The sequence below is a fragment of the Myripristis murdjan genome, chromosome 21 (assembly GCF_902150065.1).
Source record: "Myripristis murdjan chromosome 21, fMyrMur1.1, whole genome shotgun sequence".
Taxonomy (NCBI): domain Eukaryota; kingdom Metazoa; phylum Chordata; class Actinopteri; order Holocentriformes; family Holocentridae; genus Myripristis; species Myripristis murdjan.
In genome coordinates this window covers 10,021,561-10,036,590 of record NC_044000.1, presented here as the reverse complement: position 1 = coordinate 10,036,590, position 15,030 = coordinate 10,021,561, and the positions used below count along the sequence as shown (strand labels likewise).

The 15,030-nt window shown below is 38.2% G+C and overlaps 1 protein-coding gene across 3 annotated transcripts in view; it reads left to right on the top strand.

The window, feature by feature from the left end:
* gulp1a (GULP PTB domain containing engulfment adaptor 1a) overlaps positions 1 to 15,030 on the top strand; it is an 80,719-nt gene that overhangs the window by 16,776 nt on the left and 48,913 nt on the right. For all 3 annotated transcript variants that reach the window (XM_030081522.1, XM_030081523.1, XM_030081519.1), the window contains exon 2: positions 14,899 to 14,984. The gene's annotated coding sequence lies outside the window, so the exon portion shown is untranslated. The remainder of the gene's footprint in view (positions 1 to 14,898; positions 14,985 to 15,030) is intronic.

Genomic DNA, 15,030 nt, shown 5'->3' with positions numbered 1-15,030 from the left:
AAACCATTATAAATAATACAAATTGTTTTTACAGTTTTTATTCATTCATTTATTTATTTATTTACAACCCAAGCAGAATAGAGACACTTTGTTCTCTTGCAGCAGAATAAAGAGGAGAAAATTTGCATTCAGCATGTAATTGTTGTTTTAATTAATTGGCCAGGAATTACACATTTATTTATTCAGTGATGATTATTTAAAGTGCAAAACAATAACATAATGCATTTTGTAAATTTTGTTTGCATGGCTCGTATGCTCTCTTCCCCCGAAGTGTCATGTCATGATAACTTTGGCGTCATAGTATATTCCCACCTCCCTAGTTGTACCAGTTTGTTTGTCACTCATGTTTACTCAGCTTGTAATTACAATATATCTGCCAGCACTTTAATCTAGCATTAGTTTGAGATAATGTGTCTTCGCAAATGTGGATCTTCTGCCTCTCTTGTCCCTTTGGCACAAAAGGATCACAGACTGGCCCAGTTAGTAAACATTAGTGCACTGTGTGCAGCTCAGTGACATCATGTTACATGATTTCTAGGTATTGAAGTTAAAAATTTCCTAACAGCAAGGCCTACCTGTTGCTGCCATCTGGAGCAAGCAACTTGTAAAATTGATGAAGCTTTGAGTCATGGTTGAGATAGATTAGTATCAACGCCACATTTGTGATTGTTTCATCTTTTTGTGTTTGTTAGATTCAGTTATTGCTGAATATTGCTGTTGTGGTCGATTGTAATTAGGTTCAGTGGTGTCCTTCTTTGGCTTGTGCTTACGCCTAAGCAAAACTAAACTGTAGTCAGCAAAAAGTAGCTTGATTGTGTTACCTGAAGAAATTACAGTGATGAGACAGTATATAAAGAGTTTGATTGGATGCTGAGAGACCAGTGCGTGTAGTTAAGGACAGGGTGACAGCAGTAATGAATGAAGCGTTGGCAGCTCTGTCACTCTGGAATGGACTGATACTTTCCTGAAAACACAAAACACTGCTTGAGAATTTCTTTCTTAGAGGGAAGATTATGAATGAAAAAGTTCACCCACTTGGCTTAGTTGTTTAGTCACATTACTGTGACCAACAAAAAACAGGATACTGCTACTGCTGGGAAAAATGTGTTTAAGGCCAAAATCTGTATGGTTGTCTACTGTTATATTGACAATATTTTTGGATAAGTCCAGTGAACAACATGTTGTCCCTTCTGTCAGGTAGATGTTTCGGGCCAATCGAGGATGTGGTAATGCTGTCCCAACAGCTGGTTGTCTACAGGTGAGTCTGTATTGATAGGTATATGGAAATTCTGCCAGTAGCACACAGTTGGGACTTCTAGCTTTCTACCTGCACAAACAATGGATATTCTGCCTGCCATCTTGACAACCCATCAGGAGGCTCTATGCTTTTTTTTTTTTTCATTTCTTCAGTAGCTCCACTGATGGTGACCTTTAAAAGCTGCCGTTCCAACTTCTTGTTTTTTTTTTTTTTTTTTTTTTTAACAGTGGACCAGGCTCATTTTTCCCTCCCAGGCTCCATTCTCTGCCACTCTTTGCTGTTTCACCCCTGATTGTGTCTCCTTCATCTGTCACAGTCCTCTCGCTGTCTGAGAGGAACAGACAGTGATGGATGCTAATCACTTTCCCTGTGTGCCCACCCCTCCCCTCCACAACAAGCTCAGCCCAGGCTTCCCCATCCTATCCTATGAATAAATGAGCTGCTCTTCCCATTTCTACCATGGTCACTGTCAGCGATGTGTCCCATTATGGTTTGAGTCAGACAGAGAGTCATTTGCACTTGCCATTGTGGAGGATGCTGTGATCCACAAAAATCTTCAACACTGGAAGTCGTAAAAAACATCAAGATATCTGTCTGTGTATTTGTGTCTGTGCTTTGTGAAATGTCAAACTTGAAATAAGCACACACGTCAGCACCTTGTTCTCTTTAGCTGTTTCTCTGATGGTAGGTGCAATAAATTGAGCTTGTTTGTCTGCTCATCTCTCCAGAAAATTCTCATAAAATGAAGGAAATGAAACCTATTTTGCAGAGTCAAAACTAAGAACTATCAAATAATGATATTCTTGCGCCTCTGAGAAGAACTAATTCATATACTGAGCTAAAGCTGATGTATAAGCTCAGAGTGGGCTCTTAATAAAGATTCCTCAAATAACCTTGATTTTGGCAGGCCTCATGTCTTGTTTGGTTGCACAGATGGCTTTGTCATAGATTTTGATGTAACTGAGTCCAGTTATTAGTGTTTATTTTGCTGGTTTGTTGACTATAGTAATGGCTTGGAATATTTCTGCTCACTGATTGAAATTCCTTGCGCACAAAGTATCAGCTTTGACTTATTTTCCCACTTCAGAAAACCTTATAGGATTTTCTCAGGGTTTCACACTAGCACCCATATTATCTACAAAGAAGGTTTTGATTTAAGAATGCAGTGTTTATGTGTTACATTTGTGTGTTTAGTAGTGGAATATTAGGTTTAACATCAGCTTTGTGGCTTGCAAATAATGCATTTTGACATCATCATCAATCATGAATATAAAGCAAAGTTCTTTCATTTCAAGTTTAAAACAGTGATGTGAATTATGTTTGAAAATATATATATATATTTTTCGGGTCTTGCTGTAATGAGCTGCTGAATTCAGTGGTTCCATAATAAGAACCTTTTGTCAGGAAACATTTCAAGCAATTAAATATAGATGAGAATCACTTATGTGGCAGGAAGTGGAAGAGCACATCTGCCCTCTGAAAGTGACAACTGCCTGACACGATCTTCAACAAACTTCTAGAAATGATGTTAGAATGAAACTCTCATCTGTGTCCGGGAGCCCTGAGCTGACACCAAGCCTGGAGCTCATCGACTCTGATTCTGAGCAGGTTTACCAGCCAGTGAAGTGCAGTGACCTGAAACCATGGGCTGTTATTTTCGACTGTACAGCTTTACACTAATTCATTGGGTGCCATCCCTGTGGAAAAGTGATGCCATTATTTGTTCCTGTTATTTTCGTTGGGCTGATTTATCTTGGCCTCTGAATGACCAGTGATGGACATTAAAAATTATGGCATAGTTCATTAGTTAAGTTCATAGCAATTTACCAATACATGAATGTTTGGCTTGTGTAGTCTAACACTTCAGTATTTGTTTCCCCTTTTAACAACAGTACAAAATTAGTTTTTTAGGAGTTTGGAGGATAATTCCACCTAAATGAAATACATAAATGAATTATTAAAAGAGATGTAGATGTGATACCTGATATGATGGTGGTGCTGCTTGTTCTTTCTTTCTGTTTTAATCAAATAGTAAAAATAAGGACACCATGTTTTAAATAAACCAGTTTTTCAGAATCAGACTTGTTTTTGTAATCAAACTGCTCCTTGTCTAGCAGATATCTAGTATGTAGTAGTATGTAGGTAGTATGTATTTATTTACAGATTTTCATCAAACTTTTTTCCTTTTTTTCTTTTTTTGGAATGGCAGTCTATTCAGAGTTGTTTTTTTTTTTTTTTTTTTTTTTTTTTTTTTTCGGGCAGCCAAGTGTTTTGACATTGATTGATATACACATTTAAATAGCTGCTAACTGCAAAAGCCTGAGGGTCTGCAATAGATCTCAGTGCATGACCGTGTTGAGATTGACAAAGACATAAAGGACATTTTTTTTTTTTTTTTTTTAATATTTCTATTTTCTGGTCACACGTACAGTGCTAAAGAGCCAACTGCTCTGTAGGGACTGTGCCAAGGTTACCTGGAGTACATCACAGTAATTTAAAACAAAGGAAAATTAAAATATAAGCATTAAATTCAGGGGACCTCAAGTACTTCTGTTTGACCTTGCCATAGAAGAATCATTGTTCAGTCCACAAGATGCAATATGTGCACAAGAGATAACAATTTGTTGCAAAGTCGGAGCTCCGTAACTGGTTTACCGATGGAAAAATGATTTACAATTTGCTTTGTCCAGATGCTCTCATTCTGTCCCATGGGGAGTCTGAGCTTTGTGTAAGAATTCAAGGATCTTGACCTCTCAGACGAACTACTAAATCAAGAGGAGCAGCAAGAGGTCTGAAGATGTGTTTCGCTTGCTCAGTTACCCTCAAGGCTATTTCCTGTCACAGCTACTCTGCACGCTGACAGAGAAGGATAACCCCTTGGCGGATTGTTTTGGCCATAGGCCCATACATGCATTGAACTTCAAAGTTGGCATGGGGTCAGTCTTTCCTTGTGTGAGCAGAATCCACTCCAGTTAAGTTTAGGTCCTGGTAGTTTGTATTACAGACAGCAAAATGAGTCTGCCACTTTCAATATACACATTAGAGATTATCTTAAAGTCTACCAAAAGTGCAAACAATCTTAATTTTCTTGTCCTATTTTTGAGTTTCGAACACTTGACTTGCCTCCATTCTTTACCATATTACAGTTGCTAAGGCTATTGATTCTCCACTAGCATCTATCTTTACAATGACACAGTTTTTATAGGCTGCACTATTTTACAGAGTACACATTAAAGCTAATGAAAACTGATGAATCCATAACACTCTTGGCCTGGACCCCACCCCAGCATCTAATTCAAAATCAAAACTGAACTCAACTGTTCACACGTCACTGCTGTTGTTATGCTTATAAAGGTCTGAGAAGGTCACTTCCAAGAATAGATTTAGCACATTACTGGTAAAAGGTGTGACTAAGCTGTCCGCCAAGAGGAACCAGAAAAATTAAAAATACAAGACGTTTGAGTGCATAGCATGAGCTTGTTAAGGCTGGTTTCCACCAGGCGTGAGATGTGTGCATGTCAGACAGTTATTGTAGTCATTTCTACTGTGCTTTTCTGTGTTTGACAGAGCCACTTGTGTCTCTGAAATGTGAGAATACACTCTCTCAACTTGTGGAAAACCAATATATGGTGTCTTTATTTATTCTGTCAAAATAAGTTTCCTGTTTGAAAGTGGCTTATTAACTGCACACTATATAAACCCACAGGAGAGTACTGTCACAGAGGTGAATGGAGAATCTACAGTAAAATGAAAATGTACTGTATACTGAAGTAAAAGTGCAATTTCCCATATAAAAATACTTAGGTAAAATTAAAAAAATATATGTCAGAAACCTACTCAAATGAAAATAAAGGATAAATTCTTATTCTGATAAATTATTCTAAAAAAAGCACTTGAAAAAAACATCTTTAATAATTAGGAAGCAGCTATGCCCATCAGAATTAAAATATATACACTTGAGATAGCATGAATTTCCCGCTCTCTCACTATATCTTCCTCTCTACCCCTTATTTTATTTTTTTCCCTCTCATTCGAGTGGACAAACTGATTAAAAAAAGTAAACTTGTGTAACTTACTTACTTGGATGTGCTTGCGGAGGGTGCAAGTAATTTGTGGTCTAAAATTTTTTTCTGTTTTTTTTTTTTTTTTTTAAATTTTAATTTTATTTAATTTTATTTTTTTTAGAGTTTGGTGAAAAATTGTAACCAGGTGTGGCCAGAGATTTGTGCTAGAAACGGCATCTCCTGGCTATTATGCCATTCATCTTCCTCCTGTAAACTGTAACAAAGCGTTACAGTTTTACTAACACCACTCCAGAAGATTAGTACATGTGAATGTTTTAGGGTCATGGAGAAGTGACTTTTTGCCCTCTGTCACTAGAATTGAACTCAAATCAGAAGAAAAGTGTTGCGTACAAATTTGCGTTTTCACTTCTATCTCTGCTTGAGGGATCACACATTGTCAGCAGAAGTACACAAAATCCTTTAAAGGAGCAGTTCACCCAAAATACAAAAAAAGGTGTTTTCCCACCTATCCCAGTGCAATCTATTCAACCATTTAGCTTCTGTGTCATTTGGTAAGGCCTGCCGCCATATACCCTGTTTCTCTTCACCCCAGTACAATGGGGCTGAATGGATATTCTTCTGTGGAGCTCAAACTGTAGAAGTTACATGTGAAAAACTCAACAACAGCAGTACTTTTCACTTGGCATAACCACATCTGGGGCAGAGTTTCACTGCGAATGGTTTCCTGCTGAAGAACACTGGCAAACTGCATCTATACATCCTGAATTTGTTCCCAAATTTGCACATTATAATGACAGTCTCTTGTAAATACAGGAAATGACCAGTTATTCTCTAATAAATTGCACAATAATTACCCTGTAATTTGTGTAACATAATCTAAAGTGCTTTTGCATACTACACATACTGATTGCTCAATCTTCTTATTTTTCTGAACCCTACTCTGCTCTCACAGGATTTCCCTGCATGGTTTGTCTGTTCAAAAAAACTTTTTGCTGACCAGTATCTATTGATATTTGATGATGTGTATTTATATTGTTACATTTTCCAGAGAAATACAGAAGCACAATGAATGTTTTCAGTTCCTCCACAGAAATATCCCACATTTCATGGCTGGGAACTCTGTCATCACACTATTTTGTGAATAATCACATGGTGAAATTTGTTCAGATGGAGATTTGATGGCTGTGTATCAGTGGGAAAATGCACTGCAAACATCATCTCAGGTGTTGAATAGCGCTGGAGGAGGAACAGGACAGATGAGTAAATTGGAGTTTTCTGTGGGGATACTGCACACCACATACCTTCCATGTATTTTTTTTAATGAATGAATGAATGAATGAAATTATTTGTTTTGTTTTGTTTTATTTTTTGAATACTGAAAAAGCTGTCCATATAGAGCCTGGGACAAATCCTGGACGCAAGAGCCAATAGTCTTTTTTTAAATTTGAAATAAACATCGCTAACAGTTACGACAGTCACATGGCCATTTTTAGTGTTAGTGTTTTCAGGATAAGTAAACTCCCTACATTTCTTTTCTGCTGATTTTGAAGTCAAGATATAAACATTTTTCCCCATGGTCAGAAAAAGTAGCTACAAAGTCCCTGCAGTCAGAACTCTCGCTTAGCAGCAAAATTGTTTTTCTGTCAGTCAACACAGGACCAAGTTCCTGCTCCATTCAACTTGATGAATCTCTGAGTTGTTATTAATACCCCCTGCCATCTGATGGCTCTATTGAACCAAAAAATCACAAGGTTTGAGGCTCCTGTGCACAAATGACCCGGCCACTAGTGTAAAGACCCCACCCTAATTGCTAATTAGTTTTAGTCGCTCCATCAGAAACATAGACATGAATTTGAGGCCTTCATTTCCTCCCACTGACTCTCTTGATTGCAGTCATAATTCTAGTCTTTGGTTCAATCATTAATAGTTACAGAATAGCCGGGCAAACACCTATATTAATCGTTTAACTTAATCTTGATCAGTGCATTTAGATGCATTTGATTTTTTTTTTTTTTTTTTTTTTTTTAATTTCCCTGGAGTTGAGCATGCAGTCTACATCTGATTACTCATGTGTGATACAGGGGACTGCACTTGTTATTTCTTATTTGTAGACAGGCGGAAACAGATTACAGGCATACAGAGATCAGAGTACACAGTGTGCAACACGTTCATAATGAGGCCTGTATTATAACATTTATACAGGGGTTTCAGAGGACAAGCTCTGCCAGTCCTGGCATTTGTTTACAATACCATCTGGTGAAAATGTTTACTGTTTTATGGCAGAGTTGTGATAGAATTGGATTTTCTATGACCTATACCTGCTTATGTAGCTGCTTAAATAAGAGTCAACTCTTTGACAAATGACAAAACTTATTGCAGCTATGTCAATTCAGTGCTTAGTTGAAATCAAACCACATAAGCATACAATAAAGTTACAACAGTAGCTTATACAAAATACAAATACAAACATAAATATATTATCGTGGTTATATCCTGGCTCAACTGAGCCTGAAACATTGTTAGAAGTAGATATGTGGGCTATATCATTATATTTACTTCAAATGGAAGAGGTGTGTGGGCAATGTTTAATCAATAATACAAATCCCCCTGCTGTTGCATTTGCTTGTCAGCCAACAGTCCTGCTGAGTGCATGTTGGGGGATAGACTGATTAATTCTACTTTGCTCGCATGGAATTACAGTTCAACCTAGCCTGACTGAAGTCGCAATGGAAAATCAATTATTGTTTAAAGGGGGTCAGGGTGTGGATCTGAACTGGTATAAGTGCCCTTCCTTCTAAGCCAAAGGGATGCAGTGAGGCTCTGCAGCATCAGAGTAGTCCATTGTGTGTTTTTATGTGTGTTGTGTGGACAGGGTTTGTGATTTTATGAAATCAAGTGGGTGACATGGCTGTAAACTGTGTTCACACCTTTTGACCATTGTCCTTTTTACTGAATAGCTCCCTGTTATTGGATGTTCAGTTATTTTTCTCTCACACATGCACTTTCATACACTAAAGGACATCTGGATATCAGCTCTGACTGCTTAGCAGGAAACTCACCGATCTAGTCAGCAGTCAGTTTGAAAGGGCATAACTCTACTTTTTTTTTTATTATAACTATGAAAAACCCCTCACCCCCACCACCCTTCTCCTTTTGGAAACATCATTATTAGGACAAAATAACCATTACCAGATTTTGCAAAAGCAGCACTTTACTGTGTACTGTATTTTTCCCAGAGGTGTTTGCACAATTATTCAAAGTTCACACACAGAATCCTCTCTTATTGTCGTTTAATGCTGTAAGAGCATTTATTTGCCATGAATGATGAGTTATTTAGAAGGCCCACTGGCAAAGAGTCACACTTAAGTGTCTGCTTATTAATGTGACAGTGAACTGCTCCAAAGGTTTCAAGGCTGATACTGTTGGAGTTTAGCTCTAGTAATGTGGTGGTGTTTCTGTGGTTTCTGTGTCTAGGTCAGGATACTGCAAGTGTTTTGGTGGACAGATTGCACTTTCCACTCTGGAAACCTGACATCTGCGTGATGCTGGCACAGTTCTTCCCCTCAGGAAGACGAGCTGGATGTGGGCCAGTCTGTGCTGGGTACTATCTGTATGTCCCCTGCCTCTTATCTACCACTGCCAGCATACTATATACTGGAGGTGTGCCACTGCCCTCATGATTTGGTTATGCTATCTGTAAGCTTACATTTTTCAACCTACAGGGAAAAGGTAAACTAAGTCTAGAACCTTTAAAAAAGTAAACAAGAAACAGGCGTTTTTTCCCCTCAGCTTCTGTGGTGTTTTGATCTGCCATGGTCTTTTTTGTTGTTTTCGATTAAACAGTCTTTGAAAGGTAATCTTTATTCAGTGATTCTACATTTAATTGAGTAGGTAAACCTTGGTCCTGTTTTATGAGACGAACAATTGGAACGATTAGGAGAGAGAGTGATGACATGACAAGGGTCCTGGGTGGGAATCAAACCCTGTATGTCGCATGTACATAGTAGACTACACACCTTAGGCCACTGAGTCCACAAGACACTCCATAATCAGCTTTTTTTGTGGAAATGAAATGTGGTTTTGAAATATGATTTTGATCAAATAGTTTAAGGAGGCTGTGCAAATCACTTAACCATTCCACCTTGTTTAGCTTTATCCCATAATGGATTTAAAAAGTCTTTGCAGGGACTTTGCAAACTACTTTATGTGTGTACTTCCAGGTTTTGGCTTCATGCTAGATTAGGCCTTGTTATTGCCTGCCAACAGGAAGTAAAGCAAGTCACATAGTCTTTGGGGTCTGCCGGTTCCACATTTAAGTTAGGGTAATCAGGCTGCTCACTGGTCATCAAATTTGATGCTCCCTCTGTCCCTTCTCTAGAGGCTACTCCTGAAACCTGCAATGAGTTCTTAAACTTTTTCAGTCAAAAGATCTACCTTACTTGTGAGAGGTTTAACTCATCCTTAGATCCCCTGTCAGTCTGTTAGGCCTAATTCTTGTTTGGATTTCTTCAGCCTTGTCTCTCAACCTACACTGTTAACAAAATGACCCCCTCCTCTTGTCCTCTAGACATTGTCTCCCCTCATTTTTTTTTTTTTAAAGTTTTTAACACAGTTTGTCCTTTTCTCCTGAACATTTTTAACAGCTCATTCTCTTTTGATACTGGACTTTTGCCCTTCATGAATGATACCTGCTTTTAGCTGCTGACACTGGGCGCCCCTCCATTTGCCATCAATGGCACATCTGTTTTAATGGGTTAGGTCATACCTCACAGAGTAGACTTTCTCCATTGGTATTGCTGAGTCTAGGTCTTTGACCTCTAAGCTACATTGTGGGGTTCCTCAGGTTTGTTGCTGGGCTTGAGTCTTTTTTTTTTTTTTTTTTCGTTTTACTATTGATATGCTGCCATCTTATAAGATAATACAACATCAGTTTCCATTTTTATGCAGATGATACCAAGATACGTCCTAGCTGTGACCCCAATGACTTGAGTGAAGTTTTTCCACATAAATACTTGCCCTCTTTGCTCCATCTGCAGGAACAAGTCTCTCTCCTCACTACAATTAATCCAAAATGCAGTTGCCAGGGTTTTGACAGGTACCAGAAAACAGGAGCACATTACATCTATCCTTGCGTCTTTGCACTTGCGTCTTGGCGCTGCCAGTTAGTTGTAGAGCTGATTTTAAATTTACTGATCACTATTAAAGGCTGCAACGGTTTGGCCCCGAGCTACATCCCAAACTTTGGAACAACCCTACAGGAGAGATTTGGCTGGTTATGTCTATTTCATAGACATAGACATGTGTGTCTTCTTAAAATGCACCTTTCTAGCTTAGCCTTCCTGTGAGCCTTTTGTCTTACCCTCTTACCTTCCCAAACTGTTAATTTTACAGTGTGTGTGTGTGTGTATTTTACTATTTACTTTGTTTGTTGTGAATTTTTATTTTGTTTTTCCAAAAAAAAAAAAAAAAAATGTTTTACAGTCTTAGAATCAAGGCTGGTATTATTTCCACAGCGAGGACACTGCTGTTGGGTAATCTAAAAATTAAATGCTCATATTCAGAGCGTCAGTGTTCAGGGTAGGCTGCCAAATGATAAATGTTCATGCTAACAATGCAGGTAACTATGAATCAGTAGCAACCTTGAAATCAAAAATTAATCAATTTATAAATTGTTAATCTTTTCCCTTTTCTCTGTGGTCAGTAAGGAGGATCACCTGCTTCCTTATAGTCAGTATTTTATGAAATACACACAGACCAAATGTATACATCATTGAAAGGGAACCTTATTTTATTGTTGATGATTTTTTTTTCCAAGCCATTTCAGCATATTTTAAGCCTTGAAATCTCACAAGCTAGAGAAAAACTCACAGTTGAAGTAAAACCAATGCGTCACAGAGAATTATGGATTACATGAGATATACACATTGGTGACACAGACACACAGACAACTGCCAATACATATGGTACTCCTTAGCGAGCAGCATTTGTAGCGTTTGGATTTAAAGGTTATCGAGTCTGACAGACTGTATCCAAGGCCTTGTCAAGAATCAAACCCTACAAAGGATGCATGTACACAGACTACATATCACTGCATGCACCCTGGTATTATAACCAAACACAAAATACCCAGTAACTACCATGTAACATAAATGGCAACAGTCAAATCATATTTTTATGTAGGTCCAGAGGTTTGATATGTGGGCTTTTTGGCCATTTTGTATGCCTTGTATCATAACCACAGTGGTGGAAAGAGTACAAATTGCTGCCTGAGTAAAAGTGCTGTTATTCTGATATTTTACTTAAACAGAAGCAGAAGTACCATAGAAATCTTCTCACATAGAAGTAAAAGTAGCTCTTTTAAAATGTACTGGGAGTAAAAAATACTGAATTACAGTAACTGTGTTAGGTATGATGACTACTCAATTACAGTAACATGAGTAAATGTAAGTAGTTAGTTCCAGCTCTGCATAGCCATTTCTTGTGCCAAAGCTTGTTGACAGTAAAAGAATGACCAGAAATCAAAATGTCCCACCACAGCCCATGCTAATTAACTGTCAGTGCACTGCAATCAATAACTACATATTAAACATTTCCAGGGACCCATTTTTGCTCGGGTTGATTGTTGAACACAGTTTCAACAATATCTGAGACAGTCTCTTCCGCGCCTCTGTGATATGACATGGAATAACCCACATTTGCCGTGTCACGATGTTTATGTAGTATGCACAACCTAAAAACTTAGATTCAGCTTTGTATTGGGGAAAAAATATTTTGATGCTTTGTCTGATTGCCTGAGAGAAGATTAGAATGACAGCTGCCCGGCTGTCTCTTCTTCTCCATTATTCAGTACGCTATACTCTATGGGATGCCAATATGCCACTCACTTGAATACATCTGGCAATGGGAGAAACACTGGAGAAAATCCATTTTACATTATTCCTCAGCTGGAGGGAGATAGGAGGAATTTTTGATCATGTGAGCTTTGTTTTTGCTGAGATGGAAATGACAATATATGGGGGAGGAAAGGATTCGAGTTTGGCAGGATATTTACTCTCAAGAAACAATTGATATAGGTTTTCCTTTCCTGTCAGTGAAATGAAATCTTTTAGATTTGAATTGGTAAACAGGGCTCGCCCCTAACACAACACACTGTCCTTTTCATCAGCATGATTTCCTTTTTCTCATCTATATAAGCTGTTTCATTAATGGCAGACTACATGTCAAGATGGTTTTTGCTGAGGTATGTGACTCAGCTGCTATTTGAACTTTACTGGCAACATGAAATTGCTGGGCTAAGCGATGTCCAACCATCCATTCATTTCCCATACCTTCTTATTCCTATTCACAGCAAGGCATCAGGCAGAAGTCAGGCAAACACTTTGGACAGGTTGCCAGTCCTTCGCAGGGCATACACACAAAGCACAGTCGATCACATTCACACCTATGGGCAAGTCAGTCTGCGTTTTCAACACAGAGCTTTACCTGACCTGCATGCCTGCTTGCTGTGAGGCGACAGTGCTCACCACTGAGCTACCACACTACCACAGTGTCATAACCTGAAAGTCTTATACATAACTGATCCCAAACTTCTAAATTTTGGGTGCATCATACATGATCTCCAGCAGAATATCAACAGCTAAGATTAATGCAAGACCTTTCACATTCATGCACACTTGTTGCCCTTTAAATTGGTCTCTGAATGTCATTTCCCACAAATTCCTTAGACTACACAGTGGTAGATAGAGGGTGGCACATAATGGAAAACCTTGGCCCTTCATCAAGTGAGCAGACAAACTGCTTCAATCTTAAAATGAGTGTCTGCCTTTTTTGGTACTAATTTGAACTTGGTCATATGGTCACACACTGGAGGTTTTCCAGTACTGGTGTGAGACATGAGGCTAAAATGAGACTAGAATACAGTAACACTGATTTTGAATTCTCCCTATTCTAAAATGTGATACCCAGAGCCATAGGGAGAAATGTCATCCAGGGTGTAATGTAGATGCCATGGATTTGTACCTAATTATTTTGTGTCCTGTGACCCCAGTTGTCTAAATCTGTATTGTTTTATTAAAATATGTGGCCCTCATTAGGGATTTACCCATCAATTGTCCACCAATCATAATTTGTTAATAGAATGTTAAATTGGCCCAATTGATTAACAGCAGAATTTATTTAATGAGCCTAAGTAAATTTTGAAAAACGTTTTTGCATGTGTTTGTGCTGGCAATTAGGGGCTTTTTATGAGTGTAGATGACTTAAAAAGCTTTCATATTCAGCATACTACCTTGGGTGATGAATATGAAGAAAGCTAAAACTTTTTTCTTGAATTTTTGTTCACTGCCACTGTCACATGTCAGAATCTGATGTCAACACTGTGTGTGTTCAAATCCAAACTTGCCTCCATGAGTGAAGTGGGTCCACATGGAGGAGTTAAGACTTGCTCTGGCACAGGCTCCTGTTGAGTCTTTTTGCCTGGTCTCATCGCTCATCCTGTTGTGTTGACCAGGTTTTCCATGAAGCAAGGGAAGATGTGTGAACTGATTCTGTGCTGATACCCTTTACCCATGTGATCCACACAGTCTGTGTACTCATGGTTCATGAGCACACATTTATAGGTCCTGTTAAGTAGTGACATGAAATTCTGCATGCATCTTAGTGATGATGATGTTAACACAAAAGATAAAACTGCCACCCCTGGTTTGGTTATTTCTGATTTCCGAAATGCCAGGCACCGAATGCAAAGAAACATTTTCTTTTTTTCTGAACAGAGCCTTTTGAGTTTTATTATTGTGAGTGTGATCATTGTTTTCCCTCCCTATTATCAACTATTAATCATTTTTTTGACAGTTATAAATTTATACCGTACATTTTGCTATGAATTTCTTAGCTTATATAATGCTAACCTTATTAGTATACATACCTAAATGCAGTTATTACATACAAACATATACTAACTATGTATGGGTAAAAGTTCTGATTCTGTTTTATTTGTTTACTTACGCTAACACTTGTTTAGGTCAGAGAAGCCATGGAGTCTAACCAACACAACCCGTTAAACAGAGGATTATATTGAAAATTTACAGTTTGGGCTTGCTCTGCGCTGACACATGATGTGCTATTATTATTATGAAGTCTGAGTAAAATGTATAACAGGCAGTGAGACTGGTGATTTTCCAGTCACACAGCAGTATCAGCAGGAAATAAGATCCATTATTACTAAACATTACTAGCAAGATCACACTCACATTGCCTCTTTGTCTGTGCAGTATTCATATAATTCAGCTGAAAATTTACTGTGGATCAGTAATGTACGCATACAGAATGGCAAAATAAGTTTTTCATTATTTATCTGGCTCATCCTTTACTGAAACTGAAATGCCTCAGCCTCTGATTATTTAATTCTGTCTACAAATTAATTTTGCTAGACAGGATGAAATTAAGAAATGATTTTTGTTAGACAGATAAATAACTTTCGATTTGATCAAAGTGGCCCTTTGATCATAACATAAAGCAGAGGGGCACCACGTGTTGTTGTAGTTCCAGTCAAAAGGAACTTGGTCATTCCTAAATGGTTGTTAGTAACCTGTGTTTTTCTTTCTCCTCTGCCCACAGAAGATGCAGCACTCATGAGAGTTCATCAACCATTAGATGAGTGAAGCCCAACAAAGAAACCTGGTCTTCAACAATCCACAGTATCGGTAAGGCCTGTTATGTGCCGTCTTACACACTGAGCAGTCAGTCTTC